This window comes from Pseudorca crassidens, chromosome 5, assembly GCF_039906515.1.
Source record: "Pseudorca crassidens isolate mPseCra1 chromosome 5, mPseCra1.hap1, whole genome shotgun sequence".
In the NCBI taxonomy this organism is placed as follows: Eukaryota; Metazoa; Chordata; class Mammalia; order Artiodactyla; family Delphinidae; genus Pseudorca; species Pseudorca crassidens.
In genome coordinates this window covers 60,212,797-60,227,529 of record NC_090300.1, presented here as the reverse complement: position 1 = coordinate 60,227,529, position 14,733 = coordinate 60,212,797, and the positions used below count along the sequence as shown (strand labels likewise).

General features: G+C 42.4%; 1 protein-coding gene across 9 annotated transcripts in view; it reads left to right on the top strand.

Moving 5' to 3' along the window:
• The first annotated feature begins 784 nt into the window (after positions 1 to 784).
• The window catches only part of TBL1XR1 (TBL1X/Y related 1), a 188,491-nt gene continuing 174,542 nt past the window's right edge, over positions 785 to 14,733 (top strand). For 3 of the 9 annotated variants that reach the window (XM_067738084.1, XM_067738081.1, XM_067738080.1), the window contains exon 1: positions 1,043 to 1,498. The gene's annotated coding sequence lies outside the window, so the exon portion shown is untranslated. Of the gene's footprint in view, positions 804 to 1,042; positions 1,499 to 2,160; positions 2,295 to 14,733 lie in introns of those variants that run through there. The other 6 variants (XM_067738077.1, XM_067738083.1, XM_067738082.1 and 3 more) reach the window with 4 other exon arrangements.

Genomic DNA, 14,733 nt, shown 5'->3' with positions numbered 1-14,733 from the left:
CACATTTGTTTCAAAAACTGTGAGGTACCTCCCTTTTTAAAAACAACCCGCTGCACTCATCATATTGTCACATTATCACTCATCTAAGTTGTACTCTATAAACCGCCTTGATGTGCTACACACATGCAAGAAGTATACAAAGTGGATATACTTCTACTGTCTTTGCTGCCGTTGAGGTATATATGTTTAGTAAACATTTAGTTACATTATTTTATTTTTGTGAAACGCGAACTGATCGACCAAACCTTTCAAACAGACCCACCAGACGATAAATACCACCATATGTTTAATTCACAGTACATTTGGGCATAAACACTTCAATTACAGCTTTGTGTTTAGTATCAAAACCCTTTTCTTGTGTTAGTGTGTTTTCTCCACAGATCCCGTGTTCTGGATTACATTTTGAATATCGCTTATTACAGATAAAGCACCTTTCCAGGTACGCTTCTGAGAAACATATGTATTTACGCACACAAAGGTGCGTGCAAATCTTTTCACAAACAAACGTCCATATGATGCCTGCGCCGCGCTCCCCTCACATGCTCACCGCGTGCGTGTGGCCCACAGGCCGCGCCGCGCAGCCCGGGTGCCCGCGGGGCCAGGCCGTCCCCGGACACGCGGGAGCCCCGCCGGCCTACCCAGAAAAGCTAACCGGCGTTTCCCCACCCGAGGCGGCACAAGCCTTCCCGCCCCCACCGGGCCCGGGGCCGCGCAGCCAACACCCAGGATGCCCCGCACCCGGCCGCGCACGGCGGTGGGGGCGGGGCGGCCGGGGGCCGGGCGACACCTCGGAGCGCCTGCGGGTCTGTCTTTCTTTTTAAAAGCCTGCGCCGCGCCCACCCAGCCCCCAGCGCCGCCGCGGCGGGCGGGAGGGAGAGGATCCAGGCCGGCAGTACCCACCCCACCCCCCCGCCGCGCCGCCGCCGCCGCCGCCTCCTCCCCGCGTCCGCGGCGCCCCTCCCCCGCCGGCCCCTCCCCCGCGCACCCGCCCGCCCGCCCGGCGCAGGCCGCTTGGGTTTGTTTTGCTGCGCGGCCGCCGCCGCCGCCGCCGCCGCCGCGGGCCTCGCGAGCTCATTTGTGCCTGGCTGGTCCCCATTCCTCTCTCCCCAGTGTTGAGTGTCTGAGCCGTTGGCTGCTCCGAACCGTTTGGCTCTTTCCCTTAGTAACAGCTTTTACCTTCTGCCTCAATTCCTCTCCCCGCTCGCGCCCTTCCCCCGCGCGCCGCCTCCCCCCGCCGCCGGCCGCGTGCGCCCCCGCCCCTCCCCCCGCGGCGGGAGCACCTCCGCTCGCCACCTGGGGACCCGCGCCGCGCTCCCCGCCCCCGCCCGCCCGGCGCCCATCCCCCGCGCCCTCCGCTCGCCGGGGTTATAATTGCCTCTCACCCCCCGGAGGGGTTATTTTGGGGGTGGTTGGAGGTGGCGGCGGCGGCGAGGAGGGGAATTTCCTTGTGTCTCCATTCCCGGGAGGGGGGAGCGGCGTCGGAGGCCACGGTTTCCAGGTAAGCGCCGGGGGCCGGACCCCGGGGTGGGGGCGGCCGCGGGCCCGGGCGGGGGGCGCGGGCGGAGGCGGCCGGGGGGCGCCGGGCCGCCGGGGGGGATGGGCGCAAGTGGAACATGCATTTTTCAACTTGGCCCTTCGGGGAGCTGGGGGTTTGGCGGGGGAGGGGAGGGGAGGGAAGGCATTTAGGGTGCCCCATCCCCCCTTTTTGCTCTCAGGCTTCTTTGAAATGCTCACGTGCCTGCCCACCCCCTACCCTTTCCTGGTCCCGGGGGATCCTCACCCTTATTATGTTGTCCCCGAAAATGTGCACCTCGGCCTTCTCCCCCCTTCCACCCTTCGTGCATTTACACCCCCATTTTGTGTGTGTGTGTGTGTGTGTGTGTGTATGTATGTGCGGGAGGCTTTCAGGAAAGAATTTGCAGCAAATTGAATCAAGGAGCCATCATGAGGCCGACTCCTTTATAGCCTATTTTTAGCAGGGGAGAGGGATCTCTTCGGTGCACGTTATTTTGTTAAACCTCAGGCAGCAATGGAAATCCGCTCCCCTCCCGCGGCGCGGCCCCGGGCCCGGCGCGGCGACCCTGGCCGGCGTGCTGGGGGCTGCGGGCGGCTGTTGGGGCCGCGCGTCCCGGGCGGGGGCGGGGGCGCGGGCGGGGGAGGGGCGCGCGGCCGCGCTCCGGGACGTGTTTATTTGTAACTTAGTGCTTTTTATCGTCTTGAGGAGGTATTTGATAGAGCCTCTTTGAAGTTGGGTTCAGAAGTGTAGAATTGGCAAAGTTATTGCCAGCTTCCTGGTAAGTTTTGGGTGGCTCAGAGTCACATTATTTTCTGACAGTGTAAAGGCCACGTTGTGAGAGTGGTTTATCGGTAACTTCCTCTTTGCAACCGATGTCATTTTTTGAACAGAAGCAGACTTTTATAAGTGAAATATTAATCTGAAATGGCAGCTCGAGGGAAGACATGCGTGTGTTAGCGTGTTCAGTATTTTTGGAAGTTCCTAATTTGCTGGAACAGGGAGCACTTTGCAGTGGCAACCGAAAATAAATTTAGGTTGTGAAAATGGTGTGTTTCATGTAAAATTTGGGTTGTAATGGCTCTTAAAAGACGCTCCCATTGTTAGGTTATCTAATAATATTCTCGGAAATAATTGGGTGATTACAAATGACAAAAGTGTTGGAACCTAGTTAAAAACTAGGTTTTTTCCTCAGTGTCTGGAGTTTACTTAAAACCGTGGACTCTGTGGGCACCAAGGTGAAGAGTTTTAGTACTTATGTGATTATAGTTGACAGAGGGAAGTTGACTTTTGGCTTTCTTGTTTTCTAAACAAGACCCTTATGCTGATCTCAACAAGCTAGTTAATAAAATTTGGTGGGTGAAATGTGGGTTATTTTTAGTCTGAATGGTTTGATTCTTCCTCCCCCATATAATTAAGTAATCGTTTCTCTTTCCCCCCCCTTTTTTTCCCTAAAGACTTCTTTATCAGGTTGGATAATAGAAGGCCCTGGTGGTGTTTTCATCTACTTACCTTAAAAAAAATTGTAATAAATATCCTGGTTACACGTTGAAGATAGAGTGAGTGACTTTTTGGTTTTACCAGTGTGGTTTATTTTCATTTTTTGTTAAATAAGACCCATGCTGCATTGGTGTATTTTAGTAATCTTGACTTCCTGGAACTGTATGTTCTCACCATTTTAATAAGTTTGTAGTCTAGGGAAATAGGGCACCTTTGTCTCCATGAAAACAGTGTGTGTGCTGAGTTGTATCATGGGAATTCATGGCAAGCAAGCCTCGGAAATTATCCTTGAGCGCGTTCTAGAAATAGTTAGCGTTTACCTGTGGAGGAGGAACAGCAGAAAGAAAATATGCCTGAAAGTGGTTAGGCGAGTGATTCGTGTTTATACTTTTTGCTCTTAAATCGAGGTTTTCCTGCTTCTTTGGAATATGAATTTTTTCTCCCAGTCCTGTTATGCACCATGTGATATATGTAATCACAACCATTAAGTCCATAAGTAACTACTACTTTTTGTCACTTGAGTTGTTAGAATCAGACCTAGAGGGCAAAATACTAAACTGTATGGGGGATGAAAACAATATGTACGTGGAGAAAGTTTTTCTTACTGTTAAGGAACTTAATTAAGGTACTTGTTAATGGCATAAAAATTGTTGCAGAGCTCACCATCAGTTTATAAGATGTTTTTATTTCAACGTGTACCAGCTTTGGTTATTAATATGGGACATACCCATGGTAAATGGAATGGCCCTTTGTGAAGGTTGTAGTTTTTCACTGGTTGCTTCAAAGAGGCAAGTATTTTAATACGTTTTTAGGCGTGTTTAGGAATCTTTGTTACCTGTGTTCACACCATAAGATTTATCATGATTACCATGATACATGCCTATCAAGAGAACGAGAAGTAACTGCTTCCTTTGTACTGGGAGAGTTTCAAGCTAATATGCAGAAAGGGCAGGAGCTTACTATAAACATAGGGGTTACTGATAAAAAGAGATGTGACTAATGGACGTTTTAAATGACAACCTGTTGAACGAATACATCTGTTCATATATAACAATGAAATATAAGTACGACCTTGTCAAATGAGTAGCTAATAAAGGAGTTCTTCTCCAATATACTACAGCAGTTATTACTACAAAGAATTTCTGATTTGACACATTTTGATGAAGAAATAATTTGTTGGGTTTGTTCATTTTCTGTGTTATTTGTATAAAAAGAATTGAGAAGAATGTGAATAGTAGTAAGTCGGGGAGAGAGAGTGGCAGAAATATTGGCACTGTTCGGGACTTTGTATTTTTCTAGTACATGGAATTTGACTCATTTCAAATGGTGTTTATAGTATAAGTCATTGACGTGCAAAAAGAGAAAGCAGCTAACATTGAGACATTATACATCCCCATAGTACAGAAGGGCTAGGACCCCAGGGCTGAGTAGTAAAGAATTGGTAAGAGTATGGTTTGGTTTGGAGACCCCATGGTGGGATCTCCTGCTCTATCACCAGTAGATACTTGAATTAAAAAAAAAGCCTGTGTGAGAGAGCTTATGCTGGAGAGGTTTGCTGTTCATCTCCTCTGGGATTGGACTCCCTAAGAGTACAGTTAACTGCCCTGTTTGCAAGAGTCCAAGGAAAGGGACTCAGCTTGGGCTATACTATAGGAAAGGTGTGAGGTGCTTTCTATGTCATTTATATCCCAGGCTAATACTGAGGTGGGTAGTGTTGCGCTCTTTTTGTGGATGATAAAACAGCAAGGTCAAGATAAGTTAATTCACTTGTTCAAGGCCACAAAAGGATCAAATGATGCACTAGGATTTAAACCTCGGTCTGTCTGAGCTGTAGTCCATGTTCTTTCTAGATGACTGTAGCTGTGCCAGAGTTTCAGCTGTTTCATCAGTCTTTAGATACCCTTGCAAAAACTAGTGTTCCCAATCAAGTTTATAATTCTGTACTTGCGAACTGGGATCTCTACTAACTGGGTCAAGTGATTGCATGGATAAATGAAATTCATAGGGCTCAAATACCATTGGCTTAACTCTCTAGAACTGTTTAATAAGATGCCATCTTCTTGTCAACTGCTGTATTTCCTACCTTTAGATTCACAGCGGTGACGTAGCCTCTCCACACACTGCCAGCAGAAATAGGAAATGTGGTTCCATACCTACAATTAATTAAGAAGGAAAAGCAAATAAGAGTATCTCACGTATTTCTGAAAACTTGTGTAAGAAAAATCATAAAAGTCTGTTTGTGCAGCATACTGATTCTATCAGGGGTTCTCAAGATGAACTGCCCAGCTTCAAATTCAGGCACCATCCCTTACTAATTATGTCACCTTGGGGGAGTAACTCCGCTATGTCTCAGTTTTCTCCTCTGTGTAATGGGACGGTCAACTTCAAAGAGTTGAGAGGATTAAGAGAGTTGTATGTGTGATGCAGCTGGAGATTATCATACTAAGTGAAGTAAGTCAGAAAGAAAAAGACAAGTACCATATGATATCACTTATATGTGGAATCTGAAATGCAGTACAAGTGAACCTATCTACAAAACAGAAAGAGACTCACAGGCATAGAGAATAGACTTGTGGTTGCCAAGGTGGTGTGGGAGAGGGAGAGGGATGGACTGGGACTTTGGAGTTGGTAGATGCAAACTATTACATTTAGAATGGGTAAACAGCAAGGTCCTAATGTATAGCACAGGGAACTATAGATAATCCCCTGGGGGTAAACCATAATGGAAAAAGATACATATATTAAAAAAGAATGTATATATGTGTATAACTAAGTCACTTGCTGTACAGCAGAAATTATTAGCACAAGGTTGTAAATCAAACTATAATGAAAAAAGTCGTATGTGTAAGTTGCTGAGAACAGTAGCTGACAAACAAGCATCATGAAAATGTAAGTTGTTGAGGATGATAATGGGTTTGGATTTGAAGTTTGTTTCTTTGTATTACATTTTATTTGCTTGTTTTTTAAGTAGGGGCATAATGTCATAGAAAGTATTTGGCAGTTTTATTTCCTGAATTTTTGGGCAAAATAGTCGAAATAAGCTTGGCATAATTTATTTACTCCTGAAGTTGTGATTTAAGGCTTACTTGAAGAATTAGGTTGGGTTTTATTTCATTTTATTTTAAAAATTGAATTTATTTATTTTTGGCTGCATTGGGTCTTCGTTGTTGCGCGTGGGCTTTCTCTAGTTGTGGAGAGGGGGGCTAACTCTTCGTTGCGCTGCGTGGGCTTCTCGTCGTAGTGGCTTGTCTTATTGCGGAGCATGGGCTCTAGGCACGCGGGCTTCAGTAGTTGTGGCACGCTGGCTCAGTAGTTGTGGCTCACGGGCTTAGTTGCTCTGTGGCATGTGGGATCTTCCCGGACCAGAGCTCGAACCCGTGTCCCCAGCATTGGCAGGCAGATTCTTAACCACTGCGCCACCAGGAAAGCCCTAGGTTGGATTTTAACGCTAAGGGAAACAATACCAAGTTCCATAGTTGCTGTAGGTAGTGGTGGGTCTTTTGTGTGTCTTTGTTGCCGTTCTTCTGTCACTTGGGCTTGAAATTTTTAAATCTGCTCGCAGCATTTGAAAACATTTTTTAACTCTTTTTTTTTTTTTTTTTTGGTGGTACGCGGGCCTCTCACTGTTGTGGCCTCTCCCGCTGCGGAGCACAGGCTCCAGACGCGCAGGCTCAGCGGCCATGGCTCACGTGCCTAGTCACTCCGCAGCATGTGGGATCTTCCTGGACCGGGGCACGGACCCGTGTCCCCTGCATCGGCAGGCTGACTCTCAACCACTGCGCCACCAGGGAAGCCCTTTCTAACTCTTTTTAAATAAAAAGTGATTTTATTGTTCGAGGCTGGATCTGGCAGTACCTAGGATCTGCTTTTTAAAATTGGAGTGGTTATTTTTTAAGTAGGTTATTGTTTTCTCCAGCCTCAACCTTTCATCTGTGTTCTTTTTTTTTTTTTTTTTTTTTTTGCGGTACGCGGGCCTCTCGCTGTTGTGGCCTCTCCCGTTGTGGAGCACAGGCTCTGGACGCGCAGGCTCAGCGGCCATGGCTCACGGGCCCAGCCGCTCCACGGCATGTGGGATCTTCCTGGACCGGGGCATGAACCCGTGTCCCCTGCATCGGCAGGCGGACTCTCAACCACTGTGCCACCAGGGAAGCCCTCATCTGTGTTCTTGTTCTGCATTTTCAGCTGCTGTCAAGACAGTTCTGCTTGGAGGTGTGTTCCTCTGAAATATCTTTGAATCTTGTCTTATTTTCCCTTCCCATTTTTTATCGTTCTTAATTCACCAGTAATGTTAACGACTACTAGAGTTCTATGTGTCAGGATCACGAAGATGCTTTGATAGGTACTTGTGACAATCTAAGCGACTGGTATCCTTATTACTAACAGCGTGGAGACCAAGGCTCAGGTAGTAAGGTGTGCACAGAGGGGTTTAGGTCCAGTGTGTCTGACTTCTAGGCCAGTGTTCTTATTTATTTAAATTTTTTTTTATTTGACTGCATTGGGTCTTAGTTGCGGCATGCGGGCTCTTCTGTTGCGGCGCACAGGCTTCTCTCTAGTTGTGGCACGCGCAGGCTCTAGAGCGCGCGCACGCACGCGTGAGGGCTTAGTTGTCCCTTAGCATGTGGGATCTTAGTTCCCCGATCAGGGATCGAACCCACGTCCCCTGCATTGGAAGGCGGGTTGTTAACCACTGGACCGCCAGGGAAGTCCCTAGGCCAGTGTTCTTAACTAGCAGTCTGTTTTCTCAGTGAGTGAAGGAGAGAATGAATGAATGGTTTTAGGTTTCTGGGTTATTGCATTACTTTTCAAGTAGGTTGCTCGATATCTTCTTCTCCATTCTATCTTCTCTAATCACCAACAGTGTAATTTATTTAAATATTGGTTTCATGATGTCAGTTCGCCTGCAGAAGAACCCATAATGGCTTCCTTTTGCCAACTGGATGTAGTTCATATGCTTCAAGTCTGGCTTTTAAGGCTCCATTCTAACCTATTCAGCCGTATTTCCTACTCTTCTCCAACTGGGATTCTTGCCTGTCTATCAAATACTGCAGTTTTGGCATACTCATTACTCCTCTGCCTTTGTGCATGCTGTTCCTTCCCTTTATCCTTTTAATAGCCTAGTTTCAGTCCCACTTTCATGAAGTTTTTTCGGGCCATCCTGATTCAGGATATTTCTTTGAGACTTCATCACATTTAATGAGTATCACAAACTCCATAATTATTTATTGTTTTGTGAGTATGTGTCACATTGCCTCAACCAAATGTTACATTTCTTGAAGGAAAGGGCCACTTTCCTTATAGTATGTAGCAAAACTCTTGAGTTTTGTATTATACTATCTTCGTAATAAAATGGATTGCTTCTACAAGGGCCCGTGTTAAAATAAGAACAGTGACAGTCCTGTTTCATTCTTGTTGATGTGGCAAAAGCTCCTTTTTGAGTTAGACCTTCAAAGTTCAGTGGTACTGTAGTCACATTAATTTGAATTTTCATGTTGGCAGTGTTGACAAGGAAGGGGAAAAAAAAATCTAGTCAACATTTAGAGTGAAATGGAAATGGATAGTTTTATCCTCTTAATCCTGGAATAGTAGCCACAGTCCTGGTGAAAAACCTAGTCTAGTTGGGAATCATGTCTCACTAAATTGGCTTTATCTGGGTATATTTGTGTTAGTTGTTATGAAACTTAAGATTTCGGGTTTTATTTTTTTAATCCTCAGGCTTTTTTTGCTTGTTATTTTCTTAGTAGTATGTCTAAATAAGATAATGTTTTTAGCTCTCAGTATGTGTGACAGCATTCTGACCACATTGGAGTCCCATTTGAGCCGTTACTATGAATGTATTAACATGTATCTATCATGTAGTGTCAGTGGGTTTAGTCTACCAGAAGAATGTTGTAACCATCTCTCTTCAATAGTTTGTTTTTTTGAGGGGGGGCACGTGGCACGGGGGATCTTAGTTCCCCGAGCAGGGATCGAACCTGTGCCACCTGCAGTGGAAGTGGGGAGTCTTAACCACTGGACCACCAGGGAAGTCCCTCTTTAATAGTTTTCTGTGGTAAAGATGTGCCAAACAACCTGGGTAATTTATTCTAAAGGCAGCTATTTCGGTATTATGTCCTTTTGAAATTTTTAATATTTAGAGTTTTAAAATATGAGGGTTTCAGTGTCAAACAATGAGTTGGATGTTACCCTGCTTTTTGAGAGCTTAGATTCATAACTCAGAAATAATACAATCAAACTATAAGGGTCATGCTGAAAGATCAAAAATTAAATTTCAGTATGCAGAGTGTCCAGATTAAGATATTTATGCGAAATGAACAGTTTGAGGAATGAATGAGGAAGAATATAAGTATTAAATGTTTAAACCTGGAAGTTTGCCACCTGTTTTCCTTTTATCGGAAGTTTCTTTCAGGAGGTAGAATTTAAAATACAGAAGAAAACATGGGGGCCAAGGATCAGAGATGGTCATTAAGTGTCTTTTTTATATTCTTCTTTATGTGAAATTGTACTCTGGACTCTCAAACATTTTTTTTAAACAAAGGAGATGTTTTAAATTTTTAACTACTTAAACAGAGTGAAGAATTTTTACTTTCTAAGAACTAGATATCAACCTACATCTTGGTATCTTTATTTGTCTGAGATCAAAGATGGTACCAGTGCTTTCCTCTCTTCCCTCCCTCCCTCCCTCCCGCATTGTGTCTTTTTTATCATACTGAATGATAGGCATCATAACTAGGTGATCAGCGACTTGATTGTTTTTTTTTTAAATTTTATTTTTTTATATAGCGGGTTCTTATTAGTTATCCATTTTATATACATCAGTGTGTACACGTCAATCCCAATCTCCCAATTCATCACACCACCACCACCACCCCCCGCCACTTTCCCCCCTTGGTGTCCATACATTTGTTCTCTGCATCTGTGTCTCAATTTCTGCCCTGCAAACCGGTTCATCTGTACCATTTTTCTAGGCTCTACATATATGCATTAATATACGATATTTGTTTTTCTGACTTACTTCACTCTGTATGACAGTCTCTAGATGCATCCACGTCTCTACAAATGACCCAATTTCGTTCCTTTTTATGGCTGAGTAATAATCCATTGTACATATGTACCACATCTTTATCCATTTGTTTGTCGATGGGCATTTAGGTTGCTTCCGTGACCTGGCTATTGTAAATAGTGCTGCAATGAACATTGGGGTGCATGTGTCTTTTTGAATTGTGGTTTTCTCTGGATATATGCTCAGTAGTGGGATTGCTGGGTCATATGGTAGTTCTATTTTTAGTTTTTTAAGGAACCTCTGTACTGTTTTCCATAGTGGCAGTATCAGTTTACATTCCCACCAACAGTGCAAGAGGATTCCCTTTTCTCCATACCCTCTCCAGCATTTGGTGTTTGTAGATTTTCTGATGATGCCCATTCTAACTGGTGTGAGGTGATACCTCATTGTAGTTTTGATTTGTATTTCTCTAATAATTAGTGAGGTTGAGCAGCTTTTCATGCCCTCTTGGCCATCTGTGTGTCTTTTTTGGAGAAATGTCTATTTAGGTCTTCTGCCCAGTTTTGGACTGGGTTGTTTGGTTTTTTAATATTGAGCTGCATGAGCTGTTTATATATTTTGGAGATTAATCCTTTGTCCGTTGATTCGTTTGCAAATATTTTCTCCCATTCTGAGGATTGTCTTTTTGTCTTGTTTGTAGTTTCCTTTGCTGTGCAGAAACTTTTAAGTTTCATTAGGTCCCATGTGTTTATTTTTATTTCCATTACTCTAGGAGGTGGATCAAAAGAGATCTTGCTGTGATTTAAGTCCAAGAGTGTTCTTCCTGTGTTTTTCTCTAAGAGTTTTAAAGAGTCCGGTCTTATATTTAGGTCTGTAATCCATTTTGAGTTTATTTTTGTGTATGGTGTTAGGGAGTGTTCTCATTTCATCCTTTTGCATGTAGCTGTCCAGTTCTCCCAGCACCACTTATTGAAGAGACTGTCTTTTCTCCATTGTATATCCTTGCTTCTTTTGTCATAGATTAGTTGACCATAGGTGAGTGGGCAACGACTTGGTTGTTAAGTGGATGTTTGTTCTTACTGCTTATCTACTTGAATGGTGGCTAGCATTTTAATGTGAATTCAGTATTAAGAAAATGAATTTTTGCCATGATTTGCAAAGCCATAGTTACATGGGTAAGTCATTTAGCTTCTAGAAATGTGTAAGAGGATCAGATGAAATGCTACCTAAAGTTTGCTCTTTCATTGTACCAGTACTTATACAGTCAGTTCCTGTATTAAAATTCTGAGATTTTTGTCATTTAATTTTGTGATTTGTTTTTTTTGTTTTTTTTTTTTGAGAGAGAGAGTTCTAAATTTTCTTAGCGTATTTAAGGCCTGAAAATCGACACCTTATAGAATAATAGTCAGGAACTACTTGACATTAGCGTAAGCAAACACCTCGTCAGAAAAGTTTTAGTTAATAGCATATTTTGGTGGTTACCTTCAACTGTTAATAGAACACAGCTTATGGGTTAGGAAGAAGTGTTTTATGCTTTCCCCTTAATTTAAAAGGGCTAATTGGGTAGACTGCATACTAATTTTGTTCTATTTCTGTTTTGTGGCTATCAGATGTCATTAACTGACAGTGTAAGGCAATTGGGTCATCTGCTTTGGGTTTCTGAAGTAAGGTAATGGGAATAGATAATGAATGAATTTCCTTAATATTTTTTTCTTTTTCCATATAATTGTTCTTTTATGGGATAAAATTTATCATACATGTGTGAATTTTTAGATGCTGTTTGTAGTTATAGCGATTTTTTGGGGGCATCTTTTTATTTTAAAATGTAATACCCTATGTACTTAAAATTTTTTCACCCACTAAAGTGATGGATTTTCCCTAAATCACCTTTCTGTGTTTTCCTTAGTAAGCAATATACATTTGTGAGATCCTAGACTGGGGTTAGGAGTGAAGTCTGTTTCTGTATCAGGGAAATAGTTTTTTATTCTTGTGCAAAATCTCATAGACCCTCAAGGGGATTACTTCTTAGCCCTTGGACTTCCATATGTCCTGCCAGCAGAGGTCACCAGTTTTAACATCTGGTGAAAGATGTTTTGTGTGAATTGTTTCTTTACAGGTTTTGTTTAGATTTGATGTTTATGACTTTCTTGTTAGCATTTATAGGATCTTCTCAAAGGTACATTTAAATGAAAAAAATGGAGGCAGAAGATCTTATATAGTCTTCTGCCATTTTAGCGCAAAAAGAGGGGGAGGAATGGAAAGGAGGACACACGGGATGGAGTGTGTGTGTGTTTGTGTATGTATGTTTATATGCTCAAGGTGACTCCAGGAAGATACACAGGAGACTAGTAACAGTGGTTTGGGGGGTGGGGTTGAGGTGGGGAGATCCTGTGGCCAGATGTGGGAAAAATTTATTTTCACATATAATCTTTTGAACTGTTTGAATCTTACTATGTTAGTATTACCATTTCAAAAAAAGTAATGATTGTGAAAGAACAATCATTAAGAATTCTTAATCTTTCTAGTTCTTTCGCTTTGGATAGTCAAAAGAAGACAGAAAACTATGTAAATTTCTCCCATGCTTTCCAGCCAGTTCTTAAAGAGCTGGCACTGTGTATATTTTTGCAAACACTTATTTTTATTTCTCAGATTTGTTGGCAGAATTAGAGCCACTGAATATGATTAAAACGTGTTGTTTCTGTGTCATGAGTGGGTCATCAGACCAGTGGAATTATTTAGTGATAGTGAACTGATGATTTTCGAGTTCTATCCAAGGTTGATAATTAGAAATGAACTCAATGCAAACTTTAAAAAGTGATGTTGGTTGTTCAGAAGTAAATAGGTGTTGCCTGATTTCAAAAGTGTTGTTTTGCCAAGGGTTTGGAAATTGGGTGAAAATGGGGGTTCTCGTAGTTTAGTAGTTAATTTTAATAATTATGGTAGTCTTTGGTGTAATGGGATTCGTGGAAATGTAGATTCTGATATTGCATGCATCCTAACATGACTTGTGAATTTGGATGTATGTGTTACTGACTTCAAGGAGACAGATATATTAGATTTTGATTCCATTTTGGGTTGCAATTGGTGTCACTTGTAATTGTGCACTTGTAACTTAAGTTTTCAGCTTAAGCTAGAACAACCTCCGGGAGAGAGAGCGCCTGTTTCTGTGCATCTAATTCTGCTGCACAGATCTGACGCTAGCCTTTCCTGAGGGCAGTGCCTCTCCAGTGATTAGAGGGCTAAGTAGGGTCTGTGTCTGACCTTTGGCAGTAAAGTCTTCCTGTAGGGTGTTACTGTGGCAAAGAGCTCAGCCTCTGGAGCCAGGCATACCTAATGTGAATCCTGTCACCTTATCAGTTGTATGGCTTTGGGAAATTGTGTAACCACTCCAGTTGGTTTCCACTCTGACAAATGGGAATTTTTCTCTGTAGAGCAGTTGTGAGGATTGAAATGTGAATGCATGTAAGGCAGTTGTCATAGGGCCAGCACATAGGAAGTACTCAATAAATGCTAGTACTTGGTGCTTTTGTTAGCTGCAGCAGCAACAGCTGAGGAGAGAGGCAGAAAAGTGACACTGCTCCTGCAAACTATCATGGCTTTCTGTGGCAACTGCAGAGAATGGGATGGTTAACATTCCCAATTCAGAGGGCTGCAACTGCATTTGACGACTGAGCTTTTGTTGCTCACTCTAAAATGAGGATGTGTGCTGTGGAGCTTTGCTGTGTCTCTGATACATATGTTGTTTTACAGTGATGTTTTGTGTTGAATTTGGTCACATCTTGATAAGATGTTTCAAGAAAAAAAAAGTTATTACCTTTAAAAAAAAAAAAAGTCTTTTTGCTTTTTGGAATGGAATCGTTCTTCCTTTTCTGCAGTTTCTGGGAGATCCAGCACTGTTCTGGCTCTCAGTGGACACTGCTTGGATGATCATTTCAAATACACATTCTGAAAATTTTGAATTGGACTTTCACTAAGAAATACATATGACATAACATAGGGTATGTATATGTGTAAAAATACTGAAGTAAGTTTTCAGGAAATTATGCTTATTTTAATATGTAGCACACACTCATTTTCTATACTCTTATTTATAAACATGCTTCTATAAACTTGTAAACTGATTCTGTTATTTTAGAGGTAATAATGATTTCATTATTCACTGGATTTAGAAAAGACTGGTTCAGAGGAGTGTGGTCTTTATGGATTTAGAATTAGTACTCAAAATTAAAAACAAAGTATTATTCTGAATGATAGCGCATAGGTAAGTTACATTTATTGGTGCTAATGTCTTTAGGTAGTATTCTGAGGCTCTGTTAGGATTCTGAAGTTCTTATGCCCCAAATTTTGTAAAGTATATGTACAAAGGATAAGGAATTTGGTTGCTAATAAATTTGAATATAAATGACTTTTTTGGAGGGGTAATCTGCAAACAGCTCTGGATTAAGAACCTTGGTTGTCTCTCATAAAGAGCAGTAATTATTAACAAAGGAATAACCATCATACTAAGTTTCTTATATCTCATTAGGAAAGAAATTTGGATAGTTGTTTTGTACTACTTAAGAACTAACATACATAACATATTGGCTGCCTGAAGTTACACGATTTGATTGAATATTAAGCATCTTTCTATGACATCTTTAAATTAACATCCTGGCCTATGTCCACTAGTCATCTGTTTCCAGCACAGACCTCTACTTGATTGTTATTTGTTGACTCTGTC